A 19,882-nucleotide genomic window follows, 5' to 3' on the forward strand; every position below is an offset into this window, starting at 1 on the left:
CAAAAGTGGAAGGGGGGAATTATCAACTCCGTTGCCCCTGTAAAAAAGAAGGAGGGTTGATGTAGTAATGGACATGAACACATCATGCATCCTTCACCATACAGAGAAATAACCATGCCCGTGTGGTCAACAAAATAAAAAAGGAGGTTCTGTGTCATATAAATGGCAGGTTTAGAGACGATTCTCTGGGGGAGATACACATATAACCCTGCCCTGGGGGAATGGCGTGGTAGACTCTGACAGACTTGGCTCCAGGACAGAGATTCCTCCAGGACAGAGATTGAAGGGAGACTGGCATTATCATCTAGATAATGCCCTGTTAATCCTTGCCATGGGTGGATATGGGTTTTATTTGGAGATGTCCTCTATTTCATGTGGTGGAGTCAATAGTGAGAGAGGCATCATTGTCATCCAGGCAATATTCTCCCCCTCAGTCAGAGACTGTGGGTAGAACAGTGTTGTTTCACAGACGTCTTCGTTCCATGTGGCATCTCTGGGATAGGGGCTGATGACTGAGCATAATTTTCACCTTTCTTCTCTTGAAGGTTCTGGTCAGGACAGCAACATTAGAGCATTGTCCTCCCACTGGAGGTTCTGTCCAAAGTCATCCGGCTCTGGCACAGGGGCCTGGAGTTTAATCTCCCTTATGTCTTCTTGGGTGCAGAACATGGTTTCTCCCATTGACACTGCCTGACCAAAACATGTTTGCTGCACAGCTTTTGAACTTTCAACTGGGCTGAGTCCTGGAGTGTGATAAAGTCTCCAACTTGACCTGACTTGGATTGCATCAGCAGATACTCCCAGTACCTATCACAGTCCATAATTCAGTTTGAATTTTCACAAATCAAAAAGTCTAGCTGGATTTTTTAAAACGCCAATTAATTCAGATGATTCCCCCATATGTGACAGGCCCCGATGAACAGTAACAAGAACAGTCTTACCTCAAGTCATTGAAAACTAATTCTGTTCGAAGAGTAAGCAAAAACATGTATAGTATATAAACAAGTATTTAGAAAATGTGCTGTTTTAATTTGTCACAGAAACAATGAAAACAGCATGAGTTAAACCTGAGAATGTACACTGACATGGAGATGTATTTCACATATACAAAAAACAGAACATGGGCTCCTTTAGATTATTTTTTCCCCCCCAAAGAGAGGAGTGTGATGATTTTATACTGTTGTTAAAGTCAATGCTACTTTGCACGGGACAATATTTTTGCATATGTAATGAAAGATATTACTATAGTATCCAACATTATTTACAAATTAACTATTGCATTTAAACTCAATTTAAATTGCAATACCATTTTGTATAAATGCCATATGTTCTTTCTCTGTGGCGCCAATAAGCTTCCATGTCAAAGAACATAGTGTTCTTTATTTTTAAAAAGAAAAAAAATGTTTTTTCATGTATTTTAAAAGAAAAACTGTAAAACACAGGAATAAAAGTGGATCATAACTCCTAGTCAGAAATCTCAAGATATCAATTAAGACACACCTTTGAAATGTCTTCTAAAAAACTGGGTAATGAAAACAACAACTGCTGGCACATTATAAAATGAAGGGCCAATAATTAGTGACAATTATCCTCATGCTGGGCTCTTTCCACCCTTGTTACATTTGCTAGTCTGACAAGCTAAAATTAAAATGGTAGAGCAGAATGTATGCTTAATTAACTCTTTCATACTATGGGAAATTATAACAGAAGCACTAGGATGACTGTTGGTATGTAACATTTGTTTTAGATATACTGTAGCATACTACAAATATGCTACAAATAAGAGGTTTTCTGTAGTCTCCTTATATTTCTTCCTTTAGTCAAATGCTCTGTATCTCCTCCAATGTGATCAGACTATATGCAAAAACAAAACATAATATATTTAGATCACCCCTATCTGTAGCTATTAATTGTTATGATCAGCACTGGGGCTAATTCTGTCCTCGCATTAGCGTTCAAACAGCGTAGACTCCATTAAATGCTCTGTTAAATCTCTAAGCACACTGATTTTGTATGTTGATTATTAACTGTGAAAATGATGGGGTTTTTTTATTTCAGTAATGTTACATTGAAAATGGAAAAAAAAAAGATTCTCTTAAAATTTGTTTGGTTTGATTTGATTTGATTAAAATTTTAAATCGCAGGGGTGTCAGATCCTAAGCCAGCAAGCAACAGGTGCAAGGGGGGGACACTATCCAGATACTGGACTGGACAGTGGTCTATCGCAGGGCACACACACTCACACCAGGGCCAGATGTCCCAGAAACCAGCCAATCAGTACTGTATGTCTTTTGACTGTGGGAGGAAACCAGAGAACCCAGAGGAAACCAACTCAAATACATGGAGAACATACAAGCCACACAAATAGTACCCCAAGTCCGGGATTGAACTCACGATCCCAGGGCTGTATTGTAGCAATGTTAAACACTGCACTACTGCACTGCACTAACTGCTATAACATGACACGAAGCATAATTTTGTTTTGTTGTTATTAAAGACATACAGGAAGTTGATTAAAATTAAGCTCTGCTTTAAATTAAGCTTTACTTTCAGTCACAAGTATTGCAGAAAGACAATATCAGTTCCTAATTAATAGGGGATCACTATCAATCATTAGTCAGTAATTAACTTGTTAAATAATTATTCTTTAGATTAGTTTCATTGGAGCAGCTTGATTGATGTCTAGAGGCTTTCGACAGAAAACCAGTTTAGTCTGCCATTCCAATTAACCTTTGGATTGTGATGTGAAAATCTTTGACAATTGTGATTGGCTTACATTAACATATTATAAAATCATCAAGACTCCTCAGGGAAATGTTTCAGTTTAATTTAATTCTGTTATTCCACATGTGTATCAGATTTATACTCAGTTTGAAATACTGGAAAATTAATTACCAAGGTCTAAATTTCAGATATAACGTCTTTATTTAGTTGTTCATATTAAGTAATAAACATTGATTTCAATTTGTCTGGCCAACTGATCAGTTATCAGTAACATGAAAAACAGACCAGCACTATTGTCCAACTGAATATAGGTTTTTCTAACTAAATAATTTATATTTATTAAATCTAAAATGAATAAACTTTACATATATATGTTTTTTTCTATTTTTTGTAATACCTTCATCTTCACACATTATGCATAAATTATACTCTTACCTCAAGAAGTTGTTGCAGAGTAATTCTAACAAAGGATAGTCAAGTTCTATTAAATACTGTATATCTATTTCATAGGCACCACAGCTGCTGGCTAGTGATAAATAGCCTCAAATTCAAAAGTTGGTTTTAATGTTCCCTCCCCACACACACACACCATTACAGTACCACCACACACTGTTCCTATACACATATAACATAACATTATGATGTTATGTTACATAATGTTCATCTGTGGTTTGTATAAACCTTATAATATATTCTGTCTGCCAAACTGAGTAATGTGTGTCATGGTTTTGTCCTTTCATATTTAGGAAGTAACATGGAGAATGAAAGAAGAGAGTAAGCATTAAAATTCTTTACATATCACCATTTCATTCTAAAATAGGTTAGCTGATTTGGGGTATTTTCAAATCATTATCTCATCAGGAATATGCAATGGACCACAGTTACTTTGAAATGCTGTGAAACTCATGAATTATGAAAGCCTTTTTATTTTTATTTTTGAATGAAAAAAAAACTATTTTGTTCAAGTGTACCATATTTACGCGGTGTGCAAATCACACAATATGCAGTGTCTGCAAAAACTCTGTTAAAGACTGTAATTCAGAGGTCTCTAATCCTGGTCCTGGAAGGTCATTGTGCCTCTTGGTTTTCATTTCAGTTTAGATCTTAATAAATTAAATCAGACCATTATAGGCTTAACTGAGCCAATTTAATATCTTCAGGTACTGGTGCTTGAAATCTTGACATTACTGGAGAGCTGCTATAGAGTAGTTACAGTTCCTTCCAGTATTTTTAAACTTACAGTACATAATAAAGCTAAGAACAATCCTGTACATGAATAGCATGAATTGTAAGATGTAGACATCGAAATCAAATTAGCACACGTAACATGTAAAAAAATCAATTAAAGGGAAATGATACCTCTCTGGCCTTTTTTCATTTGCATATTTAGAAAGGACAGTGGAATTCAAGGTGCCATTTAATAACCAGATAGCGGTAGCTCCAAATAAAATAAGTCTGAATTTAGTGACAGCCTGCAGCAGGTGATAAGCATGCTTCTCCCATCCTTGAACTATGCTGATGTTATTTACCTTTCAGCTCCAGAGTATTGCTTGTTCTGTATTACATCACTGATATTTTCTCATTATTGAAGTGAGTTTCTCGTTTGAGGAAGACTCTAAATAGTACCCATTTTCGGAGCTGATTTTTACTTCTTCTAATGTATTGTCATGCATGATTTTGTAAAGGCTTGCGATTTCTAAATCAATCAGTTTGTCATAGTGCACAATTTTGGTTTCATATAATTGTTCATATTTTTTTATTTTGCAGTCACATTTCCAAAATAGTTTTTTTTTTAAATAGATTTTTCATTTAATGCAATGAAAGCCATTCATGGTTCCTTAGTTTGATAGGATCCCCCTAAGCTGAACGAAAAAAACTTTAGATAACAGACGCATCCATTAACCTTCTTGCTTTAAATCTCTAACGAGTCATACTTTTCACGAAGGTCTTGTTAAATAACCCATCTCTTTTTTTTTACGTTAGAGAATTAACTTGAATTTAATGATACTAGAAGAACTGTATTTCAGTGAAGAAAATGCCGGGGATTTTAAAAATATTAGAAATAAAAGCAAACGTTTAGTTTTAACTTCAGTGTTTGTTTCTTTGTAAAAGCATGCACCTGGAGTATTTTTCATTTGTCTCTGCTGTCAGAAGGGCTTCTGCCCTTCCTGAGCAATAAAACCCATCACCATTGTAGCACTTGTTGAATACAGTACGTCAAGATTTCTCATACATTGTAACCCATTGCAAAACAAAGTGGATTCTATCTTATTTCTTTAAAACGTGCTTAAAAAGCATCCGGACTCTGAGCTATTCGTGAATGTTGCTGTTCCTGACTTCTGTTGTTAACCTCTTAAATACAGGCACTGTGCAGCAAAGCAGGTGTTGAGAGCACGGGTCAATCTCCAAGGAGTGGGGTCATTTCAGGTTAGCGAGCCACATTCTTCAAATTCGCACAAGGAAATCACTGAATTGTTTGCACCTGGAGTCTCCACCTTCCTGTAAAAGCAGTTCCTGCGGGAGTCACAGATTGTCTTTTTAGGGGTTCTCACACTTTAGGAGAATAGTGGACATTTAAAAGAAAGTATGAAGGTTAGTGTTTTTTTTCCCCTGGTACAACAGGATCATAGCGGTGTAATACAGGTAGCAGCCTCGGTTGTTTTCCGGGTTGGGACGCTGGTAAATAAGAATGCGGTTAATGAGTGTACCTGGCCAACCGGAATCAACAGAGTGAGGTTCTTGCTATTGCAATCCAGGGAAATATTCGGTTACGTTTCATATTGGGGGAAAAAACCCTTGCCACGCTATCGGAAAGGAGGTCTTTCACACACTTGTTATGTATAATAAATACGCTAGTTATTCAACTTACAATTCTAGTCCAAAACGAGCTGATTGAACCAAATTGCATGCATACAATCTTTAAAAAAACACTACGAATAATTCATTGAAATATTAAAACATGTGCCTGTTGCTTTGTTCAAAGACTTTTGGTATCTAATAGTGTTTTCATATTGGTTTACTGTATACAATCATGATCTGTATACAATCAATTTTTTTGTGGCAATTTTGTTTAATTTAAGTTTAACATAAAATAACCTATTAACTTAAGTATTGTACATGAAATACCTTAATTCTGATAGAATTCACAGGTTTACAAGACAATCATTTGAAGTTAACTGCCAAAAAGATTTAAGAATTTTCCTTTATTCTAATGCTTCTGCCTCCTTTTAATTTTCAATGCTGTTGTTTACATTCAAATCTGGATCCCACTGAATTCAGTGTAGACCCAATAAAGATCTGCAAAAGTAAACTTGTTTTACTTGGCCTGCAGATGATTGTTTGAGCCATCATTTATCAGATTCTTCTGCAGGTTAAGCACAGTTTGACCTCATAGGGTACCACACTAGTGCATCCTGCTGCTGGTGAGACAGGTGTAATAAACTGAGCATTACTCAGTTCTGTACTGTATGTACTAAAGTAGCTCACTTGAATTAGAACAATCTGTAATGGTGCCAATTATAATAAGATTATTGCTCTGTCCTAGAAGGGGCTGAAAGATGGCTCCACAGGGCCTTACTACGCATCCAAACTGTTCCAAAAATAAAAGTTGGAGTGCTACAGTACATCTATAATCCTTACAGAGGCTGTAATTTGTTTTTCTTTCTAAGAATAAGAAAATTATTTCAGTTGGCAGAACAACATCCAAGAATTGAATGCTTTGTGAATCTCTGGAATATTTCGTGGGATAGGATTGACCTAACCAGTTAATACATTTCATTTAAAACATTATAAATGGCTAGAATTAGGATAAACAGCTACCTATAGTTAACATTCAATAACATATTCTTAAGTTGAACATCAGCTGTAAGAATTACTTTGCGAGTTTTGTCCAACTTTTTTTTTATCAGGAAATAACTCTTCTTTCTTCTTGTTCAATTTCCTTTTGTGGAAAATACAGAAAAAACAAATGGTCACCAAAAGGTCTAAGAGAGCTACTGTTTGCAGCTTGTGTGTACCACTTTCAAGAGCTAGAGAGTTTCTTAATACATTTTAAAATGTATTTTTTAATTGAGTAAAAAAAAGTTGCTACAGTACATTTTGAGATGCTCAAACTTTAAAGAACAAAATATGAATGCCTTTGGAAAAAGTATACAAAACATCCAGCAATTGTTGTTTTATAATTTGTTTTGCACATCAAGCAAGAAATCCTATTAGATGTCTTTGTGCTTGTATTATAACTGACAATGCTCATGCTAATTGCATTTTGTTCTGATTATGAGCAGAATCTTAATATCTCTTCTGTTTTTTATGTTAAAAGTGATGTACATAGAATTTAACATTAGTTCAAATGTGATTTCTTAAGAACTAAAGTAATAATAAGTTACAACAGAACTGTGGTCACTTGTTTTGATATGTTTAGCCGTGAGGGTTCTGCCCCCTGGACTGCTTGAGATGTTGCAGAATTTAGATACTTTTCAGAACTGAAATATGTATTTCTGCAAATGTTACAGGAACAGAAGAAGTCTGTTCCTCCAAGGTGATGGATATTGATGAGCCTATTATTTACAATTGCACTGAATGTAATTACACACTAAAATATTTTGTGGACTCTGTTTTAAATTTCCTTTTTAAGTTAGTTTTAGTTATATACTCCTTTATATTTGATTTTAAACTCAATCAAGTAAAAAAAAAGAATCGTGCTTTCTGCATGATAAAATTTGTGCATGTCCTTGGTTAGTTCAAATGTTACAGCCTTAAAGTATTACATTACATTCAGATATACAGTACTTTTGGATGTAATGACTCCTGCATGCCTGGAAATACACTTTCCATCATCTTCAGATACTTTAGATGACTGGAGGAATACAGTGTCATTCCTCTTCATAGCACAATTTCTACTACGAAGGAGTTGGTCTCTTGAGACTTGTCTTGATTTGCTTTTCTAACTCATTTCAGGAATGTTCTGTAAGAATGAATTTAAAAGCCCAGGCAGACCAAATGTTTGCAATTCTGATCTCTTTGAAACACCAGGATATATTCCTGGCATTATGAAATTTTATTGTATCTGTCCCTCACCTTAAAATTCCAATAATTTAAGCAATATACTGCTGTCAAAAATAGTATATTACTTCACAATACATATAAAGCAGCTGTCAATAGCATATTCTTTTACTCATAGTACCCATTATAAATATTAAATATCAAATGGCACAAGTTAATAGCACAAGAAACACACTATCACATAGACACTTTCATATGCAACTCTCTCAATGATTTGTGGATCAAATGATTCTCAGGGTACAGTAGCTACAACATGAAGACTCTCATTAGAAACAAAAAGTAAAGCAAACTCATCATCGCCAAGGATACATAACTACTGTTCTATAAATCATTGACCACAGACACATCTGTGAATTCACACACATTATCTTTTGCTCGGTCAGCTTAAGCCGTTTTGGATGCAGCTCCTGACACTCCTAAGGGATGGTTGGTAGTTAATAGCTTGAAGGCCAGATTATTAGATTTGTATTCACCAGATGCATCAATAGTCTCGGTGTGTTGACGCACTGTCAGATTATTTGGCTAGCTTGGTCTGGCATCGTCTCTGACATCTCCCCTTAGTCATCCTCCCAAATGCAATGCATCTGTCACATGGTAACCAATTACTATTCCATGATGAAATACTGTCGGCTCCAATCCATTGGCAGGAACTTGAAATTCTTTTTATACCTGTCTACCATTAACATTTTCCACATAGCACATCACCTGTGGTAGAATCCATTACTGAAAGAGAGATATTCATTGATAGTTCTGATGAAACTACTGCATGTAGCCTTTGCCCTTAAAACGGTCCGTAAAATTAATACCTTTTCAGTAAAAAGCATTATTTATTTTCAGTTTTATACAAAGAATGTTTTTATTTTACCATACAATTACTATACCATACAATTTCATAAAAATATTCAGCTTTCATTTGACTAGCTAGCTAAAATGTGGAAGAAAAAACATTCAATATTGCTTAATTCTGAAAAAACATTCATGTGGTGATGAAATCACTATGTGCATCAAGTCTGAACGAAGTTGTGAAGTTATTGTGTTGTTATTCTAAAGAAGCTCAACACAGCTATAACTGTTAAGCATGTCCATCTGAATGAGTAATGAACAAGTAGCAACATAATGATCTCCCTAGAGCAGCTTTTCTGGAAACAGGGAGCCTTGTGGAAGTAAAGCACATTGCCATTCTCTAAACACCAAGTGTAAGAGCTGAACCTTTGGCTTATTTTCAAAATCAATGAATGTGCAGACACTTGGGCCAAACTGCTTAATTTCTTCAAAACATTGACTGCAGATCAAATATAGCTCAGTTTAAAAATTGAACTAAAAAATAGTATAGGATTTTTGTCACTTCCCATTAGAAAGTTTTAGAAGAACAATAAATGATTGATTCACAATGTCTTACATTCAATAACACAATAAAGAAGTCGCCCTCCCAAGATTAGGAATGCTACATAAAAAAAAGAAAATCTTTACTGCCAAGCAATACATCAAGAAATATATTCTTAGTAACTATTATAATGAAGACCCTTTTGTTATTTCACATTTTTAGAACAGTCAACTCCAAATGTGGTATTTATAAACTGTAATTACGTACAGTAACTCTACTCATTGCTGAAGTGCACTACAAAAAGAACATTATAGCTATAGAAATAGTTGAATGAAGAGCGATAATAATGAGAGAATTTTGCCACTTATAGACAAGTAAAAGACACAAATCTCTTCAGTCTACAACAAAAGACAGAGCAGAGTCATGATCAAAGTAAATATAATACTCAGGGGTATACACAGAGTGATCCCAAGGACTATTTCTTACTCAGTGGTGAAGCAAGGACATGAGGTCACAACTAAACACTCAAAGGGAATTCATTTAAGATGAAGAAAAAGAGACTCTCTATATACAACATTTTGTGGGTATCTGCAACTTGCTTACCAGCCAGGTCCAGTAGTTGAGGTCCAGTCTCTAGTCTGAAACTGTAGATTTGCTTCGCTACTCAACTATAAACACACAAGTAGGGTTAGCAGTTTCCTTTCATTTTCAAATCTTATATTCTTAAGTAAATGTTGGCATATTGGTATACCTTTACACAACAATGTTATAATAATTAAAATGCAAAATACACAAGATAAACAGTAGTACCTGAACTTACAGGAAATGACTTACAGGTACAATGTATCACTAATTAAAGGCCTAAAAATCTATAAAGTGATGCAATTGAGCTTTGTCAAATCCATACTAAGTTCACTCTAATACACAGTGCATACAATACATAGAATATACATAGGAAACTGGAGCTCTATGAGGGATCAGTGCTAACACTGCTAAGATTTCCAGAGCTATAATTTTCCCACATAGGATATATGAGGTACATGGTTTTACTATTATAGTATGTACAGTAAACTACTTTTATATTTGCTACTGTTTTTAAGAATGTCTACTGTATATCTTGAACAAGATGTTTATTAAGGACATCTTATTTTAGGTAGGGTGCACAGTGACATGCTCTAGGGGGTCGGGTTCAATTGTGAACTGGGGCACCTTCTGTGTGGACCTTGCATGACGTATTCTACATCCCAGTCATACTGGCTTTGTTAATTGATGTCTCAGCTTTGTGCTTGTGTGCCTTGTGATAGGATGGTGTCTCCACCCACCAACCTCGCACTCCATGCTGCCAGGCTGTCACAAACACAATGAATATAAGCAGCTTTCAACCAAATGTTTCTATAAATTGAAAAGCATCTGTATTTTGAAAGCAAACATACAACACAGTATAAGCCAGAGAGCTAAAGTCTCCTGTGTGGCAGTATAAATACAATAAAGCACTTTTTGCTTTAACACTGCAACACAAGCATTGATTTTTGTAAGACTGTACACATGCCTTGTCCGGTGGGAGTAAATATTTAGGATTTTTTTTTGTTCCATTCTTATGTTCTAATGGCCTCTGACTCATATTGTATTGTGGGGAGCTGCAAAGAAATACAGATAAGCAATGAATCAGTGTTTTTTTTTTCATAGCGCCAAAAAGCATGCAGTTAGTATTTTTAAGAAGCATTAGCTGAAGTGTTTACTAATTAAAAGCCCTTTTGATTAAAGCCATTCAGCAGTGTAGACATTGTACACATAAACAATTTCAATTGAATATGAATATTTTAATGTACATGAATATAGAATAATAAAATAAGTTAAAGAAAAAAAGAGACAGAAAAAACTGAGTGGAAAATGAAAGTCTGACTGTATAAAATTCAGACTTGTATTTGGTGAAAGTCTCTACCAACTTTGCACACCAGCTTGGTGCAATTGTTGTCCATTCTTCTTGGCAGATTTCATCAAGATCTTTCAATTTTTTAAGGGATTACTTTTGGACATTAGTTTTTATGATCATTCCACAGATCCTATTGTATGACTTTAGGTCAAAGGTTAGTTTTAGGTCAGAAGCAGGTTTTATCCTAAGATTTGCCAGTACTTTGCTCCATCTACAGTATATTCCCAACAGTATTGACAGGAATCCCAGTCACAGAACTACAATATCATTTGTGACAGTGTTAATAATAATTAATAATTGCTTATACTTATATAGCGCTTTTCTGGACACTCCACTCAAAGTGCTTTACAGGTAATGGGGTCTCCCCTCCACCACCACCAATGTGCAGCATCCAGTGTTGAAAAAGTGATGCTCTATGTTTAGTTTGTATCAGATGTAACACTTGGCATTTAGACCAAAAAGGTCAAAAAAGGTCTTCTCAACACATAACCTTTTATCATGTTTGCAGTATCATGTACATGTGAAACTTGCTTTATGGGCGATGGGTTTACATTTTCTATACCTCTGCTATACATTCCATCTTTGTGGGATGGCTAGAATGTTGTTGACCCAAGGATATTTTCTTGCATCTCAGCCACTGAACTTGGTAACTCTTCAACGGTCACCATTCGCCCAACAGTGGTACCCCTAACCATTTTCCTCATTGCCTGGCTACTCAGTTAGGAGGGACAGCTTGATCTTGTCAATGTCTGGGAGCCTTACACATCTTACTGATCATACATTAGGGATATTGGTCCTTGAAATGTTTTTTTCTACCCTTCTCTTGATCTGTGCCTTTATCAGCTTTATTCCTTAGTTAGTGTGAAGGCTCCTTGCTCTTTGTGGTTACCTCTGTGTTTGAAATTTACTATCTGAATAACTAACTTTACGGAAACAGGTGTTTGTAATCTAAAATCATCTGAACCACTATAAATTCACAAAGGCAGAGGTAATTCTACTAATTGCATGGGTTAGTAAAGTAATTTGGTATACCTTAATTCATTTAGCTTTACAGCAGCAAAGGGTTTGAATACGTACACGGTCATGACATTTCCACATTTTGTTCATATTAATTATCTAATTATCTTTACACCTTTCTGTTTTTTTTTGTTTTGAATGTGTTGAGTGGGTAGTGTATTACCATTAATTTCTCCTTTAAAGTTTGATGTTGGCAAGATTTAAAACAATATAATGTGAAAACCTCAAGAGTCTGAATGCTTACAATGTAAGTACACATAACCCAATTTATATTCATATAATATAGTATACATAGACTAAAGCAAGAAAGACTGTTGACAAATCTGGTGTGATATTGACGCATGTATTGTAAAGTTTCTACATTTTAAAACATCTGGGATTTATGATGTAATCTTCCGTCAAAAATGACCCTGGAATAAATAAAATGACTACTTGCGTAAGAACCTGTGTAAGAAACAAAGAAAACATTTTGCAGAAAACACTATAGTATCTCCATCACTGTTTGTTCACTCCCTTTAGAGCTAAGAAAAGTCAATAAATCATGCACAATGTTCCAAGCCTGTCACCATGACATAGTTTAAAGTGCAACAGGGAAAGTATGATTGTTGATGTAATTATTTTTAATTGTGGGGGTAAAAATCAGCTTAAATTCAAAGTAGTACAGATGCCAGTAAGAAATAATCATGCATGAGGCACATTTAGAAATGGGACAGTCACTGTATTTTACAGTGTTCAAGGGTAATGCAAGTGATTGAAAACACAACAGTTTAATAGAGAAGATGATAGGGAGAGAGGTGGTTCAGACATATTCAGAGAGCCAAAATGATCTAGCACAAAGGTTAAGATGTCTTCAGCTCTCATTCTAGAAAATCTCAGTCCATACATTTTTGTAGGTCACCCATTTACTCACCAATTTTTAAACAACTGTAATAATTCCATTGTCCTCAATTAAATTTGCTATTTGTTTAATTCATTTTAACAGATAAGATGATGCGTTTCCAAAATCTAAATACTCTACAGTCAGGAAGGACTAGAGTTCTCTTAAATAAATGCATGGCTCGCTTAAACCATTGGTTAACTTCTAGATATTTCCCATCTTTAGAGACATCTAAAGACCAAGCTAATGGCAATGTATGGTTCCTTATTTGGAGAAAAATGTTTCAGCTGACAGAGAAAGAACAGTTTCAAAAGAAAATTATTACTAGGACAAAAAAAGATTATTTTTATTCTAGGGAAAATTTTATGTGGGCCCATTGAAAAAAAAAAGCAAAAATTGTACAAATGCAAAGAATTATATTATCATATAAAACTACAACAGCTTTATGGGGCACAGATAGACTCCAGTGATTCTTAAAACTGATACAGGTAGTTAACTTCTAACCCCTTAGTAACAATTTTCAACAATTTTCAAAAGACTGCAATGAGCAGTAGTTGCCTATTGTGCAATGGTAATTTAGAACAAGTGTTACAAAAAACGATGGTTGCTCTTAAATTCATGTTTTTTTTAAAAAAAAAAGAGATCTGCTGTCATGCACTGACCAACTTATCAGGAGTTTAATCTATCCTAAAAGTGGTATACACTTATTGGTGTATATTTAAGATAACAAAAATAAAAATGAGGAAAGCAAATGTACATACTGAAAGTCAATTCTTTGTCAGGTATAAGACACCCAACCATTGAACCTCTCAGTTGCACACATCATGGACAGATACTGACTCTATAAACAGGCCATAACACACCTAAGTTCTGAGTCAAAAAACAATGTATTAAAGGCTGCTCCTAGGAGCTGTGCAATATTGTACATTTATAGCACGGACTTTCCAATAATTTCACTTTATTTTATTTTGCAATGTCTTCTGTAACACTCCATATGGCATTAATGTATAATTGCTTTCCAATTTGTATGTTTTCTGGTGGCTTGAAATTTGTTTCATTGGATTTGTTATAATTCCTACAAAACTCTAGTTGTTCCCTTTAAATTTTGACATAATTATTTAGGGCAAATATCTTGTGTTATTTTGTCAGCTTGTTTACTCATACATTGCTTAAGCAGAGCCACACTTTTGTGAAATTTGTCAACATTGTTGAAAATATCACTTTTAGAATTTGTCTTAAGCCATTCACAGTACTTTCTAAAGGTTCTTCGACCTCTTAGAACAGGATTTCTGAGTACATTATATAAATTTATAACTAGATTCAATTGGACCTCTGCAAAAATACTTCCCCCTTGCTACGTAGCTCCATATTAACAGTTCATAGATTAAAGAAACTCCTTATTTCAAAAGTAAAAAATACTCAGAAAAGTTACAATAAAGAACACACTCAACCTTAACGTTTCAATTCACTGATCATTCATATTTAAACTCAAAATACGGTACATTGCAGTCTTAAAGCACCAGCATCAGTGTGCATCAAGCATTGACTAAATGGTTGAGATCATGAAAGAGCTAGATTAAAAATCCACAGAAATAATCATTGTCTTCGGTTCAAGTTCAAGGCTGACTTGAAAAAAAAAATCAATTTCAAAATCAGATTCCTTCCAAGGTGCAAAGAAAGGCTTGAAAGGTCCTTCTGAACTTCAAACGCATCTTTGTAAAAGAAACTAAAATTATTTAAAAAGTACCTTTTGGCTATATTAAATATTCTCAATTTTTGCTTTAAACTAACCTCGATTGTTGTTGTAGTAATATTTCATTTTCACAGCAGAACGTAACTTGAAGTCATGCAATATTGCTGCAAAGTAGAACAACTGATCCACAACTACCTGCTTTCTCAATTCTGGTAGTGTTAGTCTTTTTAAAATGTCAAAAGCAAATTTAAATTGCACACTACTTCAGAGAGTTATTACTTTAAATAGTTTATTGAAACATTTCTTGAAAATATTTGAGCCCCTTTTTAGATACAGAACTGCCAGACTGCCAACCTGTCTGATTTTATAACCAAGTTTAATTAATCAATTAATTTCACGTTTCAGTGCACCCTCATGATTGAATAGGTAGTACTAAGGGTCCTCTTACTTTTTACAAACAAAAATATTGGATGTTGGCTGATTTTTAAACATACAGTAAACAATGACATAGTAGATGTTTGGGTTATTTTGTCATTTGTCAAATGAGGATAGTTTAAATAGTAGTAGTAGTAGTGTCCACCAAGTCCTAAGAGTATCATATACTATTATGGATTGGTGGGGACGAGGTGAAGGTCATATATGTCTAAATACTCTGTTAAACAATAAGATCGTAAGGAGGTGCATTTACTTTTTCACCACACTTTGTGTCACTTACAGTGAAATTAATAGATAGATAGATAAGACTTTATTAATCCCGTAGGGAAATTGATGTGTTACAGCAGTCCAGCCCAAGACAAGCAAAAACAGACATCAGAATAGTTATAAAACAAAAGACATAGGTGTGTGCAAAATGTGATGATCATAGTCACTGTAAAAACAATCCAATATGTGCAAAATGTGCATAGGTTTTATACAGACTGATTTTCAAAAAAAGTACAATGGAGCAAACATGCTGTCCAGAGACGAGCAAATAAAGGGCTAACAGTCCTAGCCTAGGGCATTGACAGTCAATTTCAATATGTGACAGCTCTATTTAATTTTGTTTCAAACTGCATATGAGTAAGCTGGCTATAGCAGAATTTGTGTTAATGATCCTAACCCTTGATCACACTGGCTATTCCATCTCTTGTCCTATTCTTTCTTCAATTTTAGGAAGCCCTGCAGTGGTTAGTCTGTGGCAAATAACAGTCCAGAATACATTTATGTACTGTATTTGGGACCAGATTCAATGTTATCAAATACAGCTCCAAATTTGAACAACATTGATTTCAGACAACAAAGTTCTTCTTAAAGTAGCAGTGGTATCTGAAGAGATCATGTTTTAATGATTTGTAAAAAAAGAACAACAAAGTCTGGCCTTTACTTTAGATTCTCATTTACATACCTAATCAGCAAACTACTGTATGTATTGCAGTAAGATAATAATGGATTTGCCCAATTTCTGTAGCAAGATCTTTACATAAATTACCATTAGCAGAAATCATACTTTTCTATTCCATTAGCAATGCTTTCTTGAACTCAAAAATTTGAAATTCGTTTTCATTGTAAAGCAGATGCTTTGCATACACCTTTCATGGTTTAAGAACAGAGTTTTGATATTCACCCTTAAAAATGGATGCACATAAGTATTTTTCTATTGAAAAAGATCAGTGTCACACTCATTCATTCTTTTTCGTATAGTTTATAGGAACGTACACAAAACATTTCTGATAATCCATGTAAAGGTCTTTTCAACCATGACTACTCTGCAAAAGTATGAATGCATTTTATCATTTATCTTAGAAATTCATGTAATGAAAACCTTCATTTTGGTGTTGTATCAGTCTTTCAATAGAACAGCATTCATCAAAGTGACTTTCCGTTTATGTACTGGATTCCGACAATTGTTGATAAGTGATTCTGTTATCATATACCTTGACACAACACCTTGAATGTAATACCATGCAATGTGACAGACCGATCCTTACATTGGTCTCTAAACGATGGTTTGGAAGATATGCAAATCTTATCATTCTTATGAGTGCCAATTTTTCATCATGAGAAATTAATCAAGCAGAAGATGTTACTTAGGATTCATATGATGTCTTTCGGTCAGGTGATTCACAGTTAAAACACAACAATTCATTTTCATGTTGTTTAAGTGCATCTGAAAAAAACAGTTGCTGTTTCCTGCCCTTATCTACTGTACATCAAGTGATTGATAAATATAATAATATAATAATCTCCAGCTTTGCTCCGTCAACATTAAATATTCCTCGGCGGCACTGCAAAACTTCTTCTCAAACTGAAGAATAAACTTGTTAAATCTACTTTGGGTCGCTCTTTCATTAGGAGATATCCTTGCTTGGGATAAGGAAATGTCTTGGTTCTCAGCCAGAAAAAAAAATTGAGTAATGGAGTATTAAAGCAAAAGGAAAGTTGTTATTCTTGGGTCTCAATTCATGAATGGGGTTTATGAAGATTGAAAGTTCAGCCCTATAATTGGTAAATCATTAGTTTAAGTGGGGTTTAAGTCAATAATGGAATGTAACATGGAATCCAGAAATGTGCAGGTAGAGTTCTGAAGCCTTGACTAACCAGATACTAGCTCACATCTCCTCAACCAAGATTTATTACTGCTGTTACTGCTAGACCGACTGGCAGAGAAAAGAGGCAACACAAACAAATATTAAACAGCTCTTTACACCTGTAGTGAACATATTTTTGGACATCAGCAATTGGACAACTTGTGGGGTCTGTCTGGTCACTTTCAGAGCAGACTTGAACGTCCTTATGAAGGTTTATGTCTTTAAACCTGCAAAGTTGTTTAGTAGGTTTTGCACATTTTTACCATGCTGGTACCATACACCTGTTTTGTGTTTCGGGGGTCACCCATGATTTCTAATCAGCTTTTTCCATAGATTAGAAGCAAAAAAAATGTGAAAGGTGCCACTCCCATTCATATGAAAAAGGAGTAAAGTGCACTCACAAATGTTATTTGTTTTTCCCTCCTGAGAATTTAGTTCATCTCTTGATCCGTGGTTTAGACCTGATATCTCTTCGTGTGGCACTGAGCCCATTATTCATGGTTAACTTATTTCTGCAAAAATGTAATACATTAGGGGTATCTAAATCACAGGATTCTGAGTTAGGAAACTAGGGTGCAATCATAACTGGGTAAGAGTTTAGGCAATCACATTTTTACTAGTTTTAAAGATCAGGCACACTTTAAATTGAATGTTTGTGTTGCTCAGTGCGAAAGACAGACTTTGTGAGGGGGAGCCAGGTCTGAGAGTAAAACTCTTCATGGTGTGCTGGGAGATAAGAGTTGAAGAAGCGGGCCACAGTCTAGGTTGCTAAGCAACGGGTCTTGGAATACTCTGGGAAGAGACAGTTAATGGAGGAGTTAGGGTGGCCTAAGGGAGGGAACCTGTTGCTTCAGGCACTTTATTCTTGTTTCTCTCACGCGTCCCATCTCAAGTCAGATTAACTCCATTGAATTTCTTTTACAAGAATCTATATCTCACTATGTGCAATGGTGTACTATAAAAGTATTAAAGCTCTGCCAATCCTAACTAGCTAAATAACTTTGCACACGCCTCTGCAAGGGTGTCTTTATAAAGCCACGTTTGCTTTGTCAGCTTTCTTTTGCCGAGTACACTCTTTACACGATGTATAGTGAGAGGGCGGTCTTTCAGTGCTGTAATAAAGCTGATCAGGTTTGCTCTACTGTCCCTCTGTAGCCCACCCTAAACGACCATACCTTCAAAATTCATTTGCAAGGCATATGCTACAGTATACCCTATGTACTTCCAAATGAAAATTATTTTGAATGCTGCTCATATCAATTTTAATCTTGGAATACATTGATACAAAATTACATACTGTATGTTCTGAGAATGCTAGATAATTGCTTTCTCTTTTAGTATAGTCAATAAGATTTTAGAACTAAATATATCAACTGTGCCTTAGTGTATTTGCTTCGCCAGCAGCTACTGTATATCACCCTGCAGCTCATAACTGGCTACCCACTGAAGCTAAATAGGGTTGAGGCTGGTCAGTACCTGGATGTGAGTCCTCCTGGGAAGCTAGTAGTGTTAGTGGTACCAGCAGGGGGTTCCCAACCTGCGACCTGTATGGGTCCTAATGCCCCAGTATAGTGGCAGGGAACAGGGATATAGCCAGGAATTGATTTTTGGGTGGGCCTGCGCAAAAGTGGGTGGCCTGGGCTCTAACTGACCGTCATGCCAGCATAGGCGCACCCTTCCAATTTACAATCCAATCCTCACGCGGTATAGTCAAACAGCAGAAATAGCGAAACAGTATAGTATACTGTATACATACTGTCTCTATCTCTCTCACACACATAGGTTAAACAACAATTACCTAGGCTGCCGAACGCTACTGTGCCACGGCGGACACACACTCAAAAAAACAGTGTTAAAGTGCCTTTAGTGCCTACCTGTTGTGAGGTTTTGGCCTTCTACACCAGACGCTGAATACTGTATGGCGAAAATCTCTCTAAACTCTAGAAATTCGGCAAATTCCCGTTCAAATGACAGCTAGTTTGCAAAGGTCTCTCGGATGTAGAGTTTGTCTTTAGCTGAAAAAAAAAAAGTTGCAAGAGCTCATTTTCACTTGTTGCTTGTAACAGTTCTAAGTATTTCGTATGCCTGCTTATAGATAGTTCAGTAGTTTTACGAGTTACTCTGAAGTTAATATTTTATTGCAAAACACAATTAACACAATGCAAAACGCAAGATTAAAAATCCGTCCGAAATATTGTATTTAAAATTCCATGCAGGGCTTACCTTGCCTTTAAATATTCAGCGGACTTTAGCATTACATATCAGAAGAACGTGCACGCACGTGTGGGTTTAAGAGGTTGGAGTAAATGCATCACCCCACGGGTAATAGCGAGTGAGCGCCATGAGAATAAAAACTGCGAAGCTATTAAAATATTAAGTTCTGAAGATTTTGTTTGATCCTTCATGATTATTTTAAATTTATATGAAACCCACGAAATTTATATTCTTTTTTCGATCCCAAAAGACACTTAATTTGGAAATTCGGGACGTACTTCCAAAAAGAATTAACACTGGATTGGCATAGTCGCATTACAATGCTAACCAATTCATCGTACCTTTAATTAAAATAATGGTCTTCTAATAAAAGCGTCAAATACATACTTTGGATGTATTTTAGCTCTGTAAACGTCGTTCACTTAAAAATACTGCAGGGCATTTAGATGCGATACGAACAGTTATCTGTAAA

At 35.3% G+C, this 19,882-nt stretch overlaps 1 long non-coding RNA gene across 1 annotated transcript in view; it reads right to left on the reverse strand.

Moving 5' to 3' along the window:
- Nucleotides 1-19,504, reverse strand: part of LOC107078552 (uncharacterized) — a 43,548-nt gene extending 24,044 nt beyond the window's left edge. The window contains exons 1-2 of the long non-coding RNA XR_001479507.2: nucleotides 19,420-19,504; nucleotides 19,071-19,211 (exon numbers count right to left, since the gene is read on the reverse strand). This is a non-coding gene — a long non-coding RNA (uncharacterized lncRNA). The remainder of the gene's footprint in view (nucleotides 1-19,070; nucleotides 19,212-19,419) is intronic.
- Between the last annotated feature and the right edge of the window lie 378 nt (nucleotides 19,505-19,882).

The sequence above is a fragment of the Lepisosteus oculatus genome, chromosome 10 (genome assembly GCF_040954835.1).
Source record: "Lepisosteus oculatus isolate fLepOcu1 chromosome 10, fLepOcu1.hap2, whole genome shotgun sequence".
Lineage (NCBI taxonomy): Eukaryota > Metazoa > Chordata > Actinopteri > Semionotiformes > Lepisosteidae > Lepisosteus > Lepisosteus oculatus.